The sequence below is a fragment of the Rhinolophus hipposideros genome (genome assembly GCF_964194185.1).
Source record: "Rhinolophus hipposideros genome assembly, chromosome: 20".
Classification (NCBI taxonomy): Eukaryota; Metazoa; Chordata; class Mammalia; order Chiroptera; family Rhinolophidae; genus Rhinolophus; species Rhinolophus hipposideros.
The window spans coordinates 17,931,481-17,951,385 of NC_138066.1; positions in this window are offsets into that span (position 1 = coordinate 17,931,481).

Consider the following 19,905-nt stretch of genomic DNA (forward strand, 5'->3'; position numbering starts at 1 on the left):
TTAAACAATGAATGTGGATGGGAGGAGGGAGATGAGGGTAAGGGGGATCAAATATATGGTAATGGAAGGAGAACTGACTGGGTGGTGAACACACAATGGGATTTATAGATGATGCAATACAGAATTGTACACCTGACATCTATGTAACTTCACTAACAATTGTCACCCCAATAAATTAAAAATAAAAAAGCCATGAGACAGTAGAAGTCATTAGAGAGAAGAAAATGAATAGCAGAAATGAGTTAGTAGCTACAGAAATTATTATGAAATGGATTATAAACTTAAATGCAAAAGGTAAAACAATGAAGCTTTTAGAGGAAAATATAAGAGAATAGAAGTACCAAAATGGACCAGCCCTACAAGAGGGAGCGTACAATAACCTACTCTATGCCCTTATGATATGGCAATTTCTGGAGTGGCTGTTTTGTTCCAGAGTTGCAGTCCGGACCTACAGCTACAGTAGTATCAGGAACTGTGCTTCATTTCTCCTTCATGCAAATAGGGTTCTGGAAAGCCATTCCATTGGTCTTCAGACCTGTCTGAACCCCAGGTTGGATTCAAGCTGGTATCACTATTCAAATCTCAGTCAATATACACCAGGGGCAGCAGTCGGTGTCTAGAGACCAAGCAAGGTACCTCCAGAATGTAAAGATAAGGGGCTTCTCTAGCCGGCCAACACTTCATTTCTCCATGAAGACTGTTTTCTGCTCTCCCTTACTTCCACATGAATCCTTACAATAAAATCGTATCACTAGAGGTAAACTGAACTTGTCTCTGATTCAACCTGTTGTTTACCTGACCAATATTATTTTTCTCTTCTTTTGCTAACAGCATACCATTTAGCCTTTCGAAAACCATTCTTTACATATTCAGATTACATGTGATTTTGTTGCCTGAGATGCTGACGCAATCCTGCAGTTCCATGTTGGGTCCACGATCCAGCCATGGTTAAGTACAACCTTATATGCAGTTGGTATAGGGATAGGACACCTGCCCAGCCAGGCCAATCAGTGTGATTCCTATGACTTTTTCTGAAATCATTGGGAAGAAGGCAATCTCTTTCTTTGAGGTTACCAGCCTGGCTGAATTAAGCCTGGAGTTGCTGATGACCATCTTTCCAACTCAATGGGAAGAAAGCCTTGCCTGAGAATGAAACCACCATACAGGAAAGCAAAGCAGATTTTTTGTTTGTTTGTTTGTTTGTCTTGTTCCTTTGTTGCTTTCAGTTTTATATCCCACATATCAGTTTAGTGGTTATCAGAGGGTAAAGAGGGGATTGGTAGATGAGGGTAAACGGGATCAAATATATGGTGATGGAAGGAGAACTGACTCTGGGTGGTGAACACACAATGGGATTTATAGAAGATGTAATACAGAATTGTACACCTTAAATCTATGTGATTTTACTAACAATTGTCACCCCAATAAACTTTAATTTAAAAAAAATGAATGTAAATTTATTTAGTTGTAGAACAGGTAAGATAGTTGCATGGTTCAAAATTCAGAAGGTACCTTGTTCAAGCCTCCCTCCAACCCGCTTCCCAGCTACCTGGTTTTTCTCTCCAGAGGTAAAGCAACATTACATGTTTCTTAGGTCTCCTTCTGGAGACATGCTATACACAGAAAAGCTGTACATATTTCTTTCCTGTGCCTGGTTTGTTTGCTTTTTTAATCCACACAAATGGTAGTCATTTATAAAGTCTGCCCTGAACCTTGGTTTCTTTAAACTTCATATACCTTGGAATTCTTTTAAAACAATGCATAAAAGCCTTCATTATTATTGTTTTCAATATAAAATACTGTACTAGACGTAAATAAAAAATAAATCGCATATATATGCAGGTGGCTATTTTTAAGACTTGAATTTATGTAACTTTAAAACACTTGCACTCAATTTATCCCACTGTCTTATTTATGATAGTACAAGGATCCTGAGATAATTTGAGATTAAAAAATAAACAGAATTGGACAGTGAAAATAATATTTTATCCAGAGACCACAGAAAAAAAAACACACTGTGATTTTCTTTCTAAAAGTTTCCTTTTTTTCTTTTTTTTTTTTTTTGTAATGACGGCCAACTATCTCACTTCAAAATACTATAACTCATTTTATCTGAGTTACTTTAGGTCAACAAGGCAATAGATTGAAAATTCTTCGTCAGCAATAAATAGAAACATTAGAACAAATAAAATCTTCTGAATATCTAACCATTTAAAATAATGCCAAAATGTTTATATATTTAATATTTATGTAACATTTACATGTAATATAAGTGTGTACCTATATTATATATAATTATCTTTTTCTAAAGAGATTATGAAGGAGTTTGTCACTACCTTATAATCTATTTTATATTGTTATTAACATTCTATTCAATTCAATATAATTTTGGTGATTCTGTTTTCACAAGTGTCAGTCAAAAAAGGTGCAGTGATAAGACAGTCTAGTTAAAAGAATTATTTCTACTGAAAGAATTCAAAGTATAAATTTGGTCTCCTGAGAATCAGACGGGATTCATAAATTCTCCTTCAGTGCGATTACCCCCCCCATAAGATTTATCATAAAGCAATCTGAAGGTATTTACAAGCATTATAAATAACATATTATGCTACCTGCCATGTCAAAATTGAGCCCACCAATAACAGATGTCACAGGGGTGTGCTGGGGCCAGCTCACACTGCCCGCCCCCACAGCCAATGGTTAAATATTCAGGTACTTTGCAAACAGGCTATTCAACTATTGGTAGCTTGAAATCTTCCATAGTGAGAGTATTCACCATGGAATTCAGCATGTGCTACACCCCCAAGAGCCAGCTTATCAGTGTCTGCGGTCTAGGACGGTATTTGTCATTTTACCTACTAGAACTACCATAGTTTGAAAAGCAGTCCTCCCAACCCCTAACCTGCCCTATGCTTTGCCTGGGTACACACTGAGCTATGATCTTATGGCCATGACACTGAGCCTACTACAGGCCCATGTGACAGAGACCCACACGTCCCTCTCCTTCCACAGCTGTGTTTTACCAAACTTCCCATAATCATAGAATGCCAGCCTGTACATCCATTAGGAGAATTTCCTCGATAACATGTATGCCTGTTTGCTTTGAGCCTGGGTATTTAACGTGTATTTGTACCATGTATTTGTTCATATATACCAGGGGTGCCCAAACAATGTATATACACTTTAAGAAATGTTATCTATTGTCAAGCAGTAGTTCACTGTAATCAGAAGTGTCTGGACGCAGATGGGAACCACTTTGAGCACCTCTTGTAATTGCAGAAGTCAAACATGACTTGTATTCACCTTTCATTATCGGTATATATTGTGTATTACAATTAATACAGTTTTTTCCTTTCTTAAAACATGTATACATGTTTTTGGCATCCTTTGTATTTCCTTGCCCTGAGTGAACAGAAGATATATTAAGTACTTATCATCAGGCATAGACTTGGGTAGGGAAAAGAAACGTGCATAGAGAAACTGTCTTCTAGGTGTCTCTTGCCCTTCGTTGCTCCGGTGGCTGTGTCACAGCCCCTCTCCCACTGTGAACTGTGTAGAAAGGACTCAGAGACCCAGGAAACCTAGAAATGGACTCAGTGGTCTTTGAGCATGTGACTGTGACCTTCACCATGGAGAGGTTGTCTTTACTAGATCTTTCACAGAAGGAACTATCGAGATGTGATGCGGGAAACCTTCAGGAAACTGGCCTCAATTGGAAAAGAAACTGGGAGAATCGTGATCTGAAAACTGAAGATCAGTACAAAAACCAGGGGAGAATACTAAGAAGTCATGTGGTAGAACCTGTGATGGGAAAGAAGGTAGTCAATGTGAAGAAAATTTCGGCCCTATTCCAAATCTCAATCTGAACACGTAAACTCTTCCTGGAGCAAAACCATGGGAATACAGTGTGTGTTGAAAAGTCTTTATGCATCATTCATCCTGTAATATGCACATCAGGTCTCAAACTGCCACTTGCATCACAAGCCATACAAGTATCAGAATTATGGAGAGAAGCTACATCCATATAACGTGTGTGGGAGAGCCTTCTATTATCTCCAGTGTTTTGAAAAACATGAAAGAAATCACAATGGAGAGAAAAACATGTAAATGTGAGGAATGTGGAAAAACCTTTAGTTCTTCAACTGCACTTCAAATACATGAAATAACCCATATGGGAGAGAAACTCTTATCAATGTAAACAATGTGGAAATGTCTATAGGTAAAATTAAACTTTTCAAACACATGAAAGGACTCACAGAGTAGAGAAGCCCTATGAATGTAAAAACTGTAGTAAAGCCTTCCGTTGTCTCAGTTCTCTTTGAAGACATTGAGAGAACTCATATTGCAGAGAAACCTTATGAATGTAAACAGTGTGGCAAAGCCTACATATGTTACAGTGCCTTGCAAACACATCAAGGGACTCACGCAGGCAAGAAACCCTATGAATGTAAGCAGTGCAGTGAAACTTTCAGTTCTCATCTAGGTTTCCAAACATGTCAAAGAATTCACTCTAAGTAATGGGGGAAAGTCTTCAGATGTTATCAAAGTTTTCAGACACATGAAAGAAATCACACTGGACAGAAACCTTCTGAATTTAAGGAATGTGGGAGAGCCTATAGGACTGACTCACAGAATCTAACAAGGACACAGAAGGACTCACACTGGAGAGAAACCCTGTAAATGTAAGCAACGTGGTAAAGCCTGCAGAGATCACTTTCCTTAAAAACACATACAATAATTGATACTGGGGAGAAACCTTATGAATGTAAGGAATGTGGGAAAGGCTTCAGATATTATCAAACTTTTCAAACATGAATCACCAGAGAGAAACTATAAGTATGTACAAATGTAGTGAAGCATTTAGTTGTCTCAGTTTCTTCAAATCATGAAATAAATCACACTGAAAAGAATGTAAAAAATGTAGTGAAGCATTTAGGTATCCCAGTGATCTTCAAAAACATGAAAGAAATCTCACTTGAGAGAAACCCCTTGAATGTGAACGATGTGGTAAAGCTTAGAGAGATCCCAGTTCCTTAGAAACACATGAAAGAACCCATATTGGAGAGAAACCCTGTGAATGTAAGGGATGTGGAAAAGCCTTCATTTATCACACAACTTTTTTTAGCTATGTAACAATTCTATTTTCCATCCTAATAAACAATTGGAATAAATTTTATAGATGGCAAGTTTGTGAAAGAATATAGTTTTATGTAAATTATTGTTTTCGTATTTGGTCCTTTGCTTTTTGAACTTCCTTTTGACTGGTATTTGGTGAATAGATTTTGATTTAAGAAGAGAGATCTTTGATAGAGCAACAAAATCTAGAGTTGGAGATATGCTCACCCACGGGTAATGTTAGGAACTTGATTTTCCAAAATCTACTTTATGGTTCCATGTTTGATTCATTAATAACACCACTTGCATGAGATGTGGAAGGCAAAAACGAAGAAGGCATTAGTCAGATTTTGGAGCCACCATTCTGACAGATAGACAGACATATAGTAGCTACGAGAACACCATCTTCCAACCCATTATTTGGATTCTTTGACCTTCCAATCAAGACTATCCTTAAAACCACCACCGTTTGATATTTATTTTCCTAGAGGTGTAGCTTTCCACTGATTGCTTCACAAGATCCATATCAAAGATCTATCAGAATTTGGATTTTTCTGTAAGCCCTCTTGTGTCCACTAGGAAACAGATTTAGATTTTTGTGTTTATATTAGATTCCCCTCTTCTCTAGATTATATTCTCATAAGGTCTCAGTTGTGTAGGAAACACCTTATGCAGTTAACAATGTAGTGAGTGTGCTTTTCTGCTTCACTATAACTTGTACAATGGTGCCTTTGAAAAGAAGGATGTGGGAGTTTGTTTCTCGGCTGCATATGCAGCGGCTGCCTTGACCCAGCCCTTCCATGAGAGAATAAGCACCGCCTGGGAGGAGTCCTCTGAGGCCAAGTTCAGCCACATTCTGTGTCCTGCCTGAGGCCACCTGGCATGAGCCACAAAGCAATCCAGGGATGGCCCCTGCCCACGCTGTGCTTAGAGAGGCCTTAAGAGGCCAAGCCAAGAACCAAAGCCAGCTATCACTAGTGCCAGGCTTAGGGCTGCTCAGCCAGATGTACAGGACATATTGAAGCCAGATGCTGCTTGTTTGGGTTTTGTGAACCTATGAGAGATTTTAAGAAAGTTTGCAGCATAAGCCAAGGCAGGCCGTTTATATGGAAAAGCCACTGGAAAGGGCTTGGGTGTGCCCAAAAGTCGGGTGGGGCATGGTCTCAGGAAATCACTAGGGCGAGGCAGACGAAAGATGAGAGCCAGTTTGATGGAGACTCAGATATGGTGGCCACCTGCATCTGCAGGCCAGGAAGGGGGAGGGCTCAACAAAGAAACAATAGCCACCAGGCCAGCTCCTCCGGGAGAAAGCTCCCCCATCCATCCCTCACCCTGAAGCCAGACAATTCAGTTCCTCTCTGTATGTCCCTAGAGCCTTTCAAGCCACTGCCCCAGTGCTGGAGCTCAGAGCGGGTGAGTCCATCAGCAAGTAAGTTCGTGCGTGCGGTCTGTTTAAGAGGAGCACCTGGGTATGCAGCTGCCCTCCATCTCACTCAGCCATAATTTCTGCCGGTTTTCACAACTAGAAGTTATGGGAACTTCTGACCCTGGCACTGGAACCCTGGGCTGGGGAGGGACCGGGACCACAGCCGAGATAGCCCTCCCAATTTTTAAGGGTGATACGTGGGCGTAGGACTACCCTGTTCTGTGTCTCTGCCCCTCCTCCCAGGCTTGAGGTGGCTTCTTCTGCATGTCCCTAGTTGTAGGGCTTCAGTTCAGCTAGACTTCAGGCGATTCTCAGTAATGGTTGTTCTGTGGTTTAGACAATTGATGTGGTCCTGAGAGGAGATGAGCATAACATTTACTGACTCCGCCATCCTGACCGGAAATTTCAGGTATTCTGATGTCCAGCCAGAGTTCAGTCTGCTGGTCTAGAACAAGTCATTTTAGCTCTGCGCCTCATTTTCCTCATCTGTAAAACGGGGAATCATATTACCCATTTTGGAGCACTGTGGTGGACTTGCAAGTATGTATAAAACATCTGGCAATGTGCCTGGCAAATGTTAGCATACAACACCGAGAGCTGCGATCATCATGTAATAGTGTCTTACTTCTCTTTCTTACCACCATCACTCATTTCAGAATGAATCTGATGTGTTCTTCTCTCTCTCCCCTTGTGTTAGCCACATTAATCAGAACTTAGTCTGTCTTATCAGTCTCCTAGTGGTACCTGTTATGTCACAAGGTGTTGTGAATATTAAATGAGATAACATGTAAGATCCTTAGCAACCAGCCAGTCAACAAGGCAGTATTTACTGAGCAACTACTCTGTGCCGAGCATGGGGTATAGCTGTGAAGCAGAGGGTCCCTATCCTCAAGGAACTTACATAACTATTGCTTCTTTGTGGAGGTCTCAGGGATTAGATCTTTGACCCTTTCATGAAACCGCTGCTGCTACCTCTCCAAAGCTGCTTTGCTCTGTCTCTGAGCTATTTTGATTGGTTTGTTGTCATCATGTTCTAGGAGCCAGTGAATAGGCTGGGCACTTGGAATTCTACTTTTGATCTTCCAGTGGCTCCCTGTCTGTTTTCACACAAATGGACTTGTTGGTATCAGTAACACCTTCTGTTCTCCATATCTACGGTTCTGCAGGTCTCGTGGTGGCCTGATGCTATGACTCCCAAGACAGAAACCGAAGCTGGAGTTAAGAGCTTGCATTTCCTTCTAACACCGTCCCCATCCCAGAACCTGAATTTCCATGCTTGGTGTAATACCCGAGCACTTCAGTAGTTAGTGGTACACTTGTCAAATTCACCAGTGGCTTTCACGGTGCTAAACCCAACGCTCAGCTATCAGTCCCCATCTTAGTGGCCTAGGAACTGCGTTTGGCAGAGTTAACCCCTCCCCTCCCTTCTCCCTCCAACACCTCCTTCTCTTGGCTTGAAGGACACCACACTCTCTTTTGCAGTTTCCTCCTCATCTCTAAGGTGTCCAAAACTGACCTCGTCTCCCCACTCCTCACCTGCCTGCCAACTTCTCCCTCTCAGCTAAAAACACCTTCCCCCTTCCAGTTACTCAAAATCTCTGGAGTCACCCAACTCCTGTCCATCTCTCACACCCCACATCTAATCCACTGGCAAATCTTGTTACCGGTAGCTCTGCTATCAAACTGTATCTAGAGTTTGACAACTTCTCATCACCTCTGCTGCTACCACCCTGGTCCAAATTTATTTTTGACCCCAGTGGCCAGGTCCTTTTCAAGTGTGAGTCAGATCATACCGCTCTGCTCAAAACCCACCAGTGGCTCCTTGTGTCTCTCAGAGAAAAGCCAATGTTCTTAAAATGGCCCAGAAGCTCTGCGTGATCTGCCTCGGCGACTTCTCACATCATTTTCTGGGGAGTACTGTCCCCTCTCCCTCTGATCCGGCCACAGTGGCCTCCTTGCTCTTTTCTGATGTTGCCAGACCCATCCCACACAGGATCTTTGCACTCATTTTTCCTTTCCCCTCTGCTCCTCTCCCCCAGAGAGTTTCATGATTTGCTTCCTCACCTCCTTCAATTTCTTGTTAAATTATCACCTGCTCAGTAAAAACTTCCCTGCCCACTCTATTTAAAACCGTAACCATCGACACATGCTACCCTCTTCCCTGCTTTGTTCTTCCCACCTCTTCGTAGACTGTGTGATGCCTTTTGGTTTAGTTTTCACCTGAGTCCTCCACTCCAAGATAAGCAATAGGAAGGCAGGGATTTGTGTGCGTGTTGCCCACCATTGTATCCCAAGCACCTCGCACAATGCCTGGCACACAGTGAACACGTAATAAATATTTGTCCAGTGCAGGCTTACCTGACATTTAACTGGTTCTTACTGTGTACTAGGCACTGTGGTAACTGCCTTTGTGGAGTCTCTAATTTCATCCTCTAGCAACACTGTGAGGCGGGCACTATTATTGTTTCATACATTAGGAAATGAAAACTTAGGCTAAATAACGAGCCCAACGTCAGGTGGTTAGATAGAGGTAGAGGTAGGGTTTGAACCCACCTAACCTGCCTCCGGAGCCCACTTGCCTGACCTCTTTGCTAAGTCTCAGGCCGAGTCCCTGCCTCCTGGAGGCCTTTCTGACCCCCCACGCAGGCTGGGCTGGATGACCGCCCCACACCGCTGGTACTCACCCAGCACCAGCCACCGTCTTGGTCATATCCCTCTCCTGCTATTTTAGGAGTCAGTTTGTACGTCTGCCTCTCCCTTTAGACTGTGAGTTCTGCTGGGATGGTGCCTTATTCATGTTTGTTTTCCCTGCGTGGCACGTGGTGCCCAGTGAACCTTCTTGTAGGAGGTTGGAGCTGCTTATGTCTTCCAGGCTCCATGGATTCCTAGAGGCTGCTGGGTGCTGTGCAAGAACCCCAGGGCCGTGGGCCACATCTGTCTCGCGCAGGGATGGAGAGCAGGGTCACGTGCGTCCTGGTCTGCCTTCATCCACACACAGGGTTGACCCTCAGTAACTTTTTGTTGACCTGAGGACACAATTACTTCCTTCAGGAGTTTACTTGAACCTCTTAGACCACACAGAAGGGCTATTTTTTAATGCCTCAAGGAGAGGCATTTGGAAGGGAAGCACGTTAGCAAAGTTTGCTTTGCCAGGGTGCTCATTGAAGAGACCGTTGTGATCTCTTTCTCTTTCTGGTTTAATTGAACAGAAATCCATTCTATCTTGGTTGAGGCACTTTTGATCCCTTGTTAAAATTATATTGAAAGAAGATGTTTTCGCCTATAGGAACTGAGGATGCTATCGCACCTACAAATTCAATACAGCACAGCTGCTGGCAGTATAGGTACCAACAGCTGTATCAGGACTTGGGTTAAGGACCGTCCCTGGATATTGGTACTTTTGTTACATCTCAGACAGGCGTGCCACTTCTTGTAATTTGGCTTTTTATGTTACTAGCAGAGCACCTATATTTGAGAATGGGATGGGTAGATAAGATGCCAATTAACTGAGGGTTCTAATCGAATGAATTGCAGTCAATTGATTTGGAAAATAATGGGGCCCTCCATCAGAAACATCCTCTCCATCAGAAACCGTCACGCCTCATGGTGACTAGCGTGAGGTCACTCCAGATACTGTAGCTGTTCTGCTACTTTGTTAGTTGACGGTTGTCTTAATAAGCGGTTGTTTTAATTCCCAGAGGTTGGGAATCTTTTGTTCTGTAGGATGAACTCAAAACAAGTCTGGAGGCTTTGCTAGAAATAAATGATAAAGATGTATTCAAGGGTCATAGGGTGTGCAAATTAGAAACACAGCTACGCAAAAACCCGGCAGTCTTCCAAAGATGAAAGAAAAGTTACAATTTCTTATAGCAAAAAGTATCTTCTTGAGCATTATCAGTCCTGTATTCTTAGCCCTAGGATTGGTCCAGGATGGTTATCAGTCAGATGACAGGCAGTCAGGGGAACGAGTGCCAGGTGGTCTGGTCACGTCCTGGTGGTCTGGCTTATGGATGTGAGGTGGATTTATCTGTGAGTCCTTCTAGGGGTAATCGGGAGGCCTGGGTACGTGAGTCCTTCGGGTTTAATTAGAAGGCTACCTGGAGGCCCAGTTGTAGATCCCAGCGTCTCCGTAGGACTGGAAGTTTAATGGGTATCCATCTAGGCATTGCCTATGACTGGAAAGTTTAAAAAGTTTAAGTTTCCAGCCTGATAAGAACAAGAATGGAGTCTTTCCTCATGCCTCAACCTTCATAATGTTAATCATTTTAGCAGCTTGGTTAATGTGACTCCATTTTACGTATTCCCTATCTTCACTCGTCCCTCAGTTCTATAGAGAGTTTTGCAGGCAGGGCTGCTGCTTGTTGTCCAAGAGCTGGCTGAAAGATAAGAACGTGGATGTGTGTAGCTGTGTGAAGTGCTTTGTGCAGGGCAGAAAAAATTGTTTGGAGCCAGTGCACCTGCCTGCATCCCTGGGCCGTGATGCAAAACACAATCTTTTCAAACAAAGGAGTGTAGGAAGTGATTGTCCCTCAGCCTCACAATCAATTCAAATCGGATCCAAGAAAACAGATTCAAATCAGTGACCCAAACCCCACCCATAGCCAATTCTTTCTGAACAATAGCTGTAACCAATGCCTCCCTGGGCATTAGGTGCCCAATTCTATTTTAATTCTATTTTAGCATGGGAGCTAACCCCTAAAGTCAGGGTTAATAAATAAATTAATTATATTCTGCCTCTTTCTAAAAAGGGACATGAGGGGTTTTATAATTTCAAATACAGTGAAAATGAGCATTTCCAAAAAGAGACTGGAAGCTTGTTACGGAAAAGCAGGAAATATTCTATCAGGAATGTGGATAGAGTCATTGGAGCATGAAATTTAACGCCGAGCTTTCTGGCACCAAAGGCAAGAAGAGAAATGGTGGGCCATGTGAGTCTCATCATCCTCTGAACAAGAAGACGGAAAAGGAGAAGCAGAAGGAGATGGTGGAGGAGGGAAGTAGCAGTAGGGGCCACATTTGTTTTTGTTTGGGTCAGCAGACATTCACCTGGCATCACATTATTGGAAAATTAGATTTTGTAGATCCTCACACAAGGGACATGAGATGACTTGCTCCAAGATGTCTTCTACTGTAGTTTGGCAGGAGCACAAATGGTCTTGGCCTCACCGTGAAGAGATGAAAGCGCAAATCAATGATGGTTCTTCTGAGGAGAGCAGTCAACTCATAATTAGGCTCCTGCATCAATGCCTGCTCCCCGTCATATTTATTTTTATCTTTGGTTCAGGAGTGCAAGGTGGTTGCTCATAATGAGTTGACTTCCAGAAAGATGGATTTTAGAGACACACCAGTACAGATAACACAAACAAGCCAGCTTGAGCAAAACATCAGAAATCCCCATGCCTTCTTTTCCACAGGTTGCTCAATACTGTATTTACCCCCTGTGAAGCTGTCAAAAGAGAAAATGAAATGACCAGGAGAGTCTTGGCCAAAGGAGACACAAAGAACAGCCCTGCCTTCACGGACTGAGCAGAAGTTTCAGGTGTTGGAAATATCCAGTGTGTACATTTTAGCATTTTCACGTAGAGTGTGGACTTCCTGAGATGGTGGAAGAAAGCCAGACCTGGCATCTGTAGTAAGAGTGGTCCCTGCCCTGCCCAAGAGCAAATATCCTGGCCCTGGGCTTTGAACCAGCAGACAAACTGGCCTACTTCCAGTGTTTGGCTTAGTATACAAAGGCCACCATTCTGAACACGCATTTACAGGAGATCCAATTAGGTAATTTTCCTGCTTTCTCTCGTCTGGTTCTTTTGCAACCAGCTGCAAACATCTGCATTGCAAGTACAAGTGTTTAGCACCAGAGTGACCCCTATCACTCCTGTAGACCCTTCCTGGGGCAGGGGTTGGGGGTGGGGACTTCCAACTTCTCTGGATTGATAACCAACACATCTCACAAGGGAGAAGACACAGAATTCAGTGCAGACATTCCAGGGGAATGGGTGAAAAAGGCGAGGGGGACTAAGAAGTGCGAACTGCCAGTTATAGAATAAATCACAGGCACGTAATGGACGGCCTAGGCAATAATACTGTAATGACTGTGTGTGGTGCCAGGTGGGTACAAGAATTATCATGGTGATCACTTGATAAGGTATCTGAATGTCTGATCACTATGTTGTACACCCGAAACGAATATAATATTACATGTCAACTCTACTTAAAAATAAATGTAAAAACTGCAGGCATTCCATCTCCTGCTTCCTGCCCTCTTAATGGGAGAGTTTTCACTTGGAGACAGGTCAGTGATGGATTCTTTGCAGCTGTGTGCCCTTTGGAAGGCACGGGATGATGAGTAACAGTCTTCTTTCCAGGACAGTGTGCTGTTCTATGGCAACAGAGGGCATGGGTTGGCATTGGGCAACAGGGGGCCAGAGCTGTCCCCTTACTGGATGGACATTAAGCCAGTGTCATGTCAAAGGACAGGAAGAGAGCTCCCCAACTGCCCCAGTTCATTAAACTGGTGAATTCTGAGACACCCAGTTCAGTTCTGAGCATGGCAGCTGTGGGGTTTTCCCTGTCTGGGTGAGACAAGTGATTCACCTCTTTGACTAATTTCCTTTCTTGGCTCTAAGTCTTGACTTCACTCTAGAAAAAAGCACTTCTCAGAAATGGGTATCACTTAGCTGCACCACTTAACAAGGGAGCCAGACATCCATGCAGAAATTCTCCAGGCTCCCCCAGAGGTCCAGGAAGTAGCATTAGCAAAAATATTAATAATAACAACCATCCCTTGTATAGCTCTTACTATGTACCAGCTTTTTTTCTAAGCACTTCCCATACTTTTACTCACTGGATACTCATAAGAGCCCTGTGAGGTGGGTGCTATTGTTATCCTCATTTACAGGTCATGAACTTTGGGAACAGAGAGGTTTAGTAACTTGCCCAAGGTCACACAGTGATGGGAAGATGTCTGCTGAACACAGGGTGCTAAGAATGTGTCATGTAAAAGAGGTAACAGTCTGGGTGGTCAGCCAGCCTGGTGAGGCCCTGATGCTCTTGAATTTTCTTTGGGTCCAGGAGCCCTTTGAGAATATGTTGGAAGCATTTCACCTCTCCCTCAAAAAATGTACATATACATTATCACAGAAAAAAAGTCCAATATAGCTTTTTTACTTGAGGAATTGCAACTGATTATTTAACAAGAAATAGTATCATTTTTCTGATATTTGCTGCCAGAGGTGCCATCAAACCTCTTTTTTGCGGGTTTCTCTTGATGAACAGCCTGAAGGACTTCTTGGTCTGTCCTCATAAAATTAGTCATTTGTATTTATTAAAACGTCTTTTGTACACTTGAAATACATAAAATTTTATTTGTCAATTTTACCTCAGTAAAGCCGGGGGGACAAATCCAACAGTCACATTTAAGTTACTGTCTTAATATTAACAATGTAACATAAGTGTTGTGTATTCAAAAACTTCAATCTTGTATTCGATTCCAAACATCCCTCCCCCTCCCAGGCCACCGCGGGGCTCCTTTCCTTCTGAAGTGTGTGTAGTGCGTGCGTGTGTGAGATGTGTCTGCGCTCACCAACCCCGCCACCCTCCATGACCCAGCAATGCCACTCTGGGTATTGATTCCAGATCAGTGAAGAATTACATTCACTCACTGATCTTTGAATCGGTTTAGGTCGGAGGAGACACCAGCTACAAGGGACTCAATGTCAACATCAAGGTCCCGTGGCATATTGAGGGGGGAGGTGGCAGCACTGCCTGTAGAGAATTTAAAAGCAATAAATAAAATTGACAAAAGCCAGTCTGTGTCTATCGTCATCATGCACAGATAGCACGAAATAGCATCAGTACTAGAACACTCCTTCCCCCCTAAGTGGACCTACCCCCTTGGTATGCCATGCTGTCAAGCCAGGTCTTGATGGTCCCTTGAGGCCTGGTATCTTCATGTCCACTCGCAGCCAGAAGCAGCTGCCGTTCATGCCTCTATGCCCAGCGCTGCTTGTCTCCTGGTCTGCAGCAGACCTGTAGCCAGCCCCTCAGCCCATCTTACTCTCCGTGGCTCCTTCTCTGGTGCCTGCAGGCCCTGGCCGTGGGAACCGGGGATGGAAGGGAGTGATTCTTGCCCTTTCTTGACCATACCGCTCCAGTAGCCTCAGGGCAGCTCGCTGGCTCTGCAGACATCTAAAGAGGTGATGAGGTATCTGTCTCCCCATTGTGCAGATACTCACGGATTTTTATGGACCCTCATCTCTCTTCAAACTAAGAGTCCCACTAGTTCCCTTCCCCCCCAGGGAGAGGAAGGATGGAGTAACTTCTTTTCACAAACACTATCCTCCCCCAAGAGGCATCTACTGTTCCTCCCCAACCACCAGCTTTCTATAGACCAGGGTGGTGGGGAAGGGGATTGTGGCTCTGGTTCTTCCAAGTGGTTCTTCCGCTTGGTAGGCTTGCTGGGAAGGTAGCTTTCTTCCAAGCTGGTAGCTCACAGACTTTGCTATGTGATAGATCTAGTCCCTTTGGTTCTCAGTTCCAGTCACAGTTTTGGGAAAACAGAAACCAATTCTCTCAGCATCTCAGTCTACCGTACTGTATTTGTATAAAATTTCACAGGGTTTCCAGACCCATCTAAGCTCAGGTCTGGAACCTCGGTGACAGGGTCTTCACCTCTACGGCCGGTCCCCTTGGGACTGGTTCTCCCTGGGGGACAGTGCTGACCCGGGTCACACAGTAGTGTCTTAATCATCAAGGTCCTTTCCTCGTGGCCAGCGCCCACAAGCCTGTTGTCCTCTGATCCTGTTCTCACTGTGTGGGTTGGACTCTGGACAAGGTCGCCCTCCTACATTTCACTCGCCGAGCTCTGGTGCAGGCTTCTCAGACACTTACCACATGGCCCAGCAATCCCACTCTGGGTTTTTATTCCAGGTGAAAGAAGAAGACTTACATTCACACAAAAACCTATACACAAATGTTTATAGCAACGTGTAATAGCCCAAAGCAGGAAACAACTCAGGTGTCCCTCAGTGGGTGAATGGCTAAGTCAACCGCGGTATATCCATACCATGGAATACTACTCAGCTAAAAATAAGGAATGAAACGTCAATACATGTAACAACTTGAGTGAATCTCCAGAGAGTAATGCTGAGTGAGAAAAGCCAGTCGTAAAGGGTTGAATGCGGTGTCATTCCCTTACAAAAATGGAGAGCAGATCAGTGGGTGCCAGAGATTAAGGGCAAGAGTGGGTGAAGGGAAGTGTATGTGGCTATTAAAGGGCAACTTGAGGGGTCATGTGGTGATGTCAGTGTCCTTTCCCTGCTTGGGGCAGTGTCAGAGAAAGCCTGCTAAAACAGAAGATTTAAATAAAATGCAGAATTTCATCACATACTCTCCAAAATGTCCAAAACTCAACCGGAACTCACCCAACATGCCATGAACCAGGAACATCTCCCCTTGAATGAGAAAACACAGTTAACAGACACCCAGATAACACAGAGGTCAGAATTATCTGGCAAGGATTTTAATGCAGCCATCATGAAAATGCTTCAACACGCAATGACAAAATATGCTTGAAACAAATGAAAAGATAGAAAATCTCAGCAAAGAGATAGAAGACATAAGAATCAAATGAAAATGTTAGGACTGAAAAATACAGTAACAAAAGCTTGACAACTCTGATGATGGACTTAGAAAATAGAGAGGACTGAAGAAATAATTAGTGAACTGGAAGATAGAACAACAGAAATCCCCAAATTTGAACAATAGAGAGAAATAGACTGGAAAAAAATCCGTAGGGACCTGTGAGACTATAACAGAAGATATATTTGTGTCATTGGAATCCCAGGAGAGGAGAAAGAGTGAAACTTAAAATGTATTTAAATAAATGGTGGGCGAAAACTTCCCAAACTTGGCAAAAGACATAGATTCAAGAAGCTGAGAAAATCCCAAACAGGAAAATCCTAAAGAAATCTATGCTAGGACACATTATAATCAAGATTTTAAAAAATAAAGACAAAAAAAAATCTTGAAAGTAGCAAGAGAGAAATGAATGACACTTTACCTATAGGTAATTCAAATGGCAGTATGTTTTTCAACAGAACCATGAAAGCCAGGAGGAACTTGTATAACATTTTCCAAGTGCCAAAAGAAAATACCTGTCAATTCAGAATTTTATATCCATTGACATAGAAAATATCCTTCAGGATTGAAGGATAAATCAAGACATTTGCAGATGAAGGGAAACTAAGAGAATTTGTCTCCAGAATTTGTTTCCCCTAAAAAATGGCTAAAGGAAGTTTGAGAAACAGAAAGGAAATGGTAAAAGAAGGAATCTTGGAACATTACAAAGGAAGAAAGAACAAAGGAATGAGTAAAACTATGGGTAAATACAATAGAGTTTCTGTTTTTAAGTTTTCTAAATTATGTTTCATGGTTGAATAAAAAATAACACTGTCTGGGCCTGCCCGGTGGCTCCGGTGATTAGAGCTCCATGCTCCTAACTCCGAAGGCTGTGGTTCGATTTCCACATGGGCCAGTGGGCTCTCAACCACAAGGTTGCCAGTTCAATTCTTCGAGTCCAGCAAGGGGCTCCGCCCCCTGCATCTAAGATTGAACACGGCACCTTGAGCTGAACTGCTGCTGAGCTCCTGTCTGGCTCAGTTGGTTGGAGCGTGTCCTCTCAACCACAAGGTTGTCGTTCGACTCCTGCAAGGGATTGTGGGCTGCGCCCCCTGCAACTAGAAATGGCAACTGGACCTGGAGCTGAGCTGCGCCCTCCACAACTAAGACTGAAAGGACAACAACTTGAAGCTGAACGGCACCCTCCACAACTAAGATTGAAAGTCAACAATTTGACTTAGGGAAAAAAAAAGTCCTGGAAGTACACATTGTTCCCCAATAAAGTCCTGTTCCCCTTCCCCAATAAAAAAAAAAATAACACTGTCTGATGCAGTTCTGATGTGGTTCACAGTGCACGTAGAGGAAATATTTAAGACAATTATAAATAGGAGAGAGTAAAAGACACTGAGAAGAACACAACATCATGTTTTTTACTTTGCCCGAAATTCATGACCTCAATCTAATCATGAAAAAACATCAGAAAAATCAAATTGAAGATCATTCTACAAAATCACTGACCAGTACTCTTCAAAAGTGTCAAGGTCATGAAAGACAGAGGAATGGTCTCACATTGGGAGAGCCTAAAGAGTGATCACAACCAAATGCAAAAGTGGGATCCTAAATTGGATTTCTAAAATTTCTTCTCTTTTTAAAACATGCTGTTGTTTAAAAAAATTATATCAGTAGAGTACATAAAGTGCACTAATTTTAAATGTACAACCTGATGATTTTTTTATATATGGACACAACTGTATATGGTTTTTTTTAAAAAAGATTTTATTGGGGAAGGGGAACAGGACCTTATTGGGGAACAGTGTGTACTTCCAGGACTTTTTTCCAAGTCAAGTTGTTGTCCTTTCAGTCTTAGTTGTGGAGGGCGCAGCTCAGCTCCAGGTCCAGTTGCCATTTCTAGTTGCAGGGGGCGCTGCCCACCATCCCGTGCAGGACTCGAGGAATTGAACCGGCAACCTTGTGGTTGAGAGCCCCCTGGCCCATGTGGGAATCGAACCCGCAGCCTTCCAAGTTAGGAACACGGAGGTCTAACTTCCTGAGCCACCTGGCCGCCCCGGATTTTTTTTTTATATATGGACACTCAGATCAAGACAGAACATTTTTATAAGATAGAACATACCCACAAGATTCCTTTGTGCCCTTTTTCTGTCTACCCCTCCCAAAGAGGTAACCACTATTCTGACTTTTATCATCACCAGTTCATTTTGCCTATTTTTTAAAAATTACTTTCAGGTGTGCAAAGCAACATAATAGTTAGACATACACCCCTCACAAAGTGATAACCCTCCTTCCCCAAGCTACTACCCCTCTGACATCTTATATAACTGTTACAATACCATTGACTATCTTCCTTATGCTATACTCCCCCTCCTGTAGTTTGGCCTATTCTTGAACTATATATAAATGGAATCACATAGTAGGTACTCCTTTGTTCCTGGCTTCTTTCATTCAACATAATATCTGTGAGATTCATATATGTCATTTTGTAAACCCAAGTTTATTCTTTTCATGCTGTTGTACTACTAATCCATTTATAACTACATTAATTAACTACAATTAATTAATTAATTAATCCTGTTGATGGCATTTGGCTTGTTTCCAGTGTTTGACTACTATGACTAAAGCTCCTATAAACATTTTTGTATGTGTGTTTTTGTTCACGTGTGAACCCATTTCTTTGGATTAATGTATAGGGAATTGTGGGGTCATATTTGTAGTTTTATATAATAGATACTTTGGGCAGTTTCCCAAAGTTGTAGTACTTTCCCACCAACAATGTATGAGGATTTATTGTTCTATATCTTTGTTACCACTTGGTATTGTCAGCCTTTTTTTTGTTTGGTGGGAATACCTTTTGTTTTCACGCCATCGCTTTGTTGAAGAACCTGGGTTGGTTCTCCTGTTAACTTTCCCACATTCTGGATTTGGCTAATTGTGTCCTGTGATAGCATTCCACATATTTCCTTTATCCCCAGTATTTCTCTTAAACTAATAACTAGCCCTAGAGACTAGATTACATTAATGTTTTTTTCAAGAGTAGTTAATAGGTGGTTCTTCCTATTATCTATTGCATCAAATCAAAAAAAACATAGTATTTGTTGTCTACATTTAATTGATATTAAGCAAGATCACTGGATTCAGCTGTTGGCAGCATGCTTTATCTATTATCATATTTCTCATCAACCTTCCACTTGGTGATTTTAGTGGAGGTTATTGCTTAGATCCAGTATTTCATTGGAGTTGCAAAATGATGATTTTCTAATTGTAACATTCCTTTTGTATCTATGATTATTTATTTATAAAGTACTCTTGCTTATCAATTATTTGGTTGATAATAATACACTTCCTACCAGGAAAGCAAGATAATTTGTATCAATTATCAGAATGAGTTGTTGCTTCAACCTCCAAAGTAACTAATGAATTTTTTTTTTTAAATTTTATTGGGGAACTTAGGGAACAGTATGTTTCTCCAGGGCCCATCAGCTCCAAGTCGTTGTCCTTCAATCTAGTTGTGGAAGGCGCTGCTCAGCTCCAAGTCAAGTCATTGTTTTTTTTTGCAATCTAATTGTGGAGGATGTAGTTCACTGGCCCACATGGGAATCGAACCGGTGACCTTGGTGTTATGAACACGGTGCTCTAACCACTGAGCCAACTGGCTGCCCCTTTTTTTCTTTTTCATGATTATCTTGGCCAGAGATCAGCAACCTATGGCTCACATGGCAAATTTGCCCCAC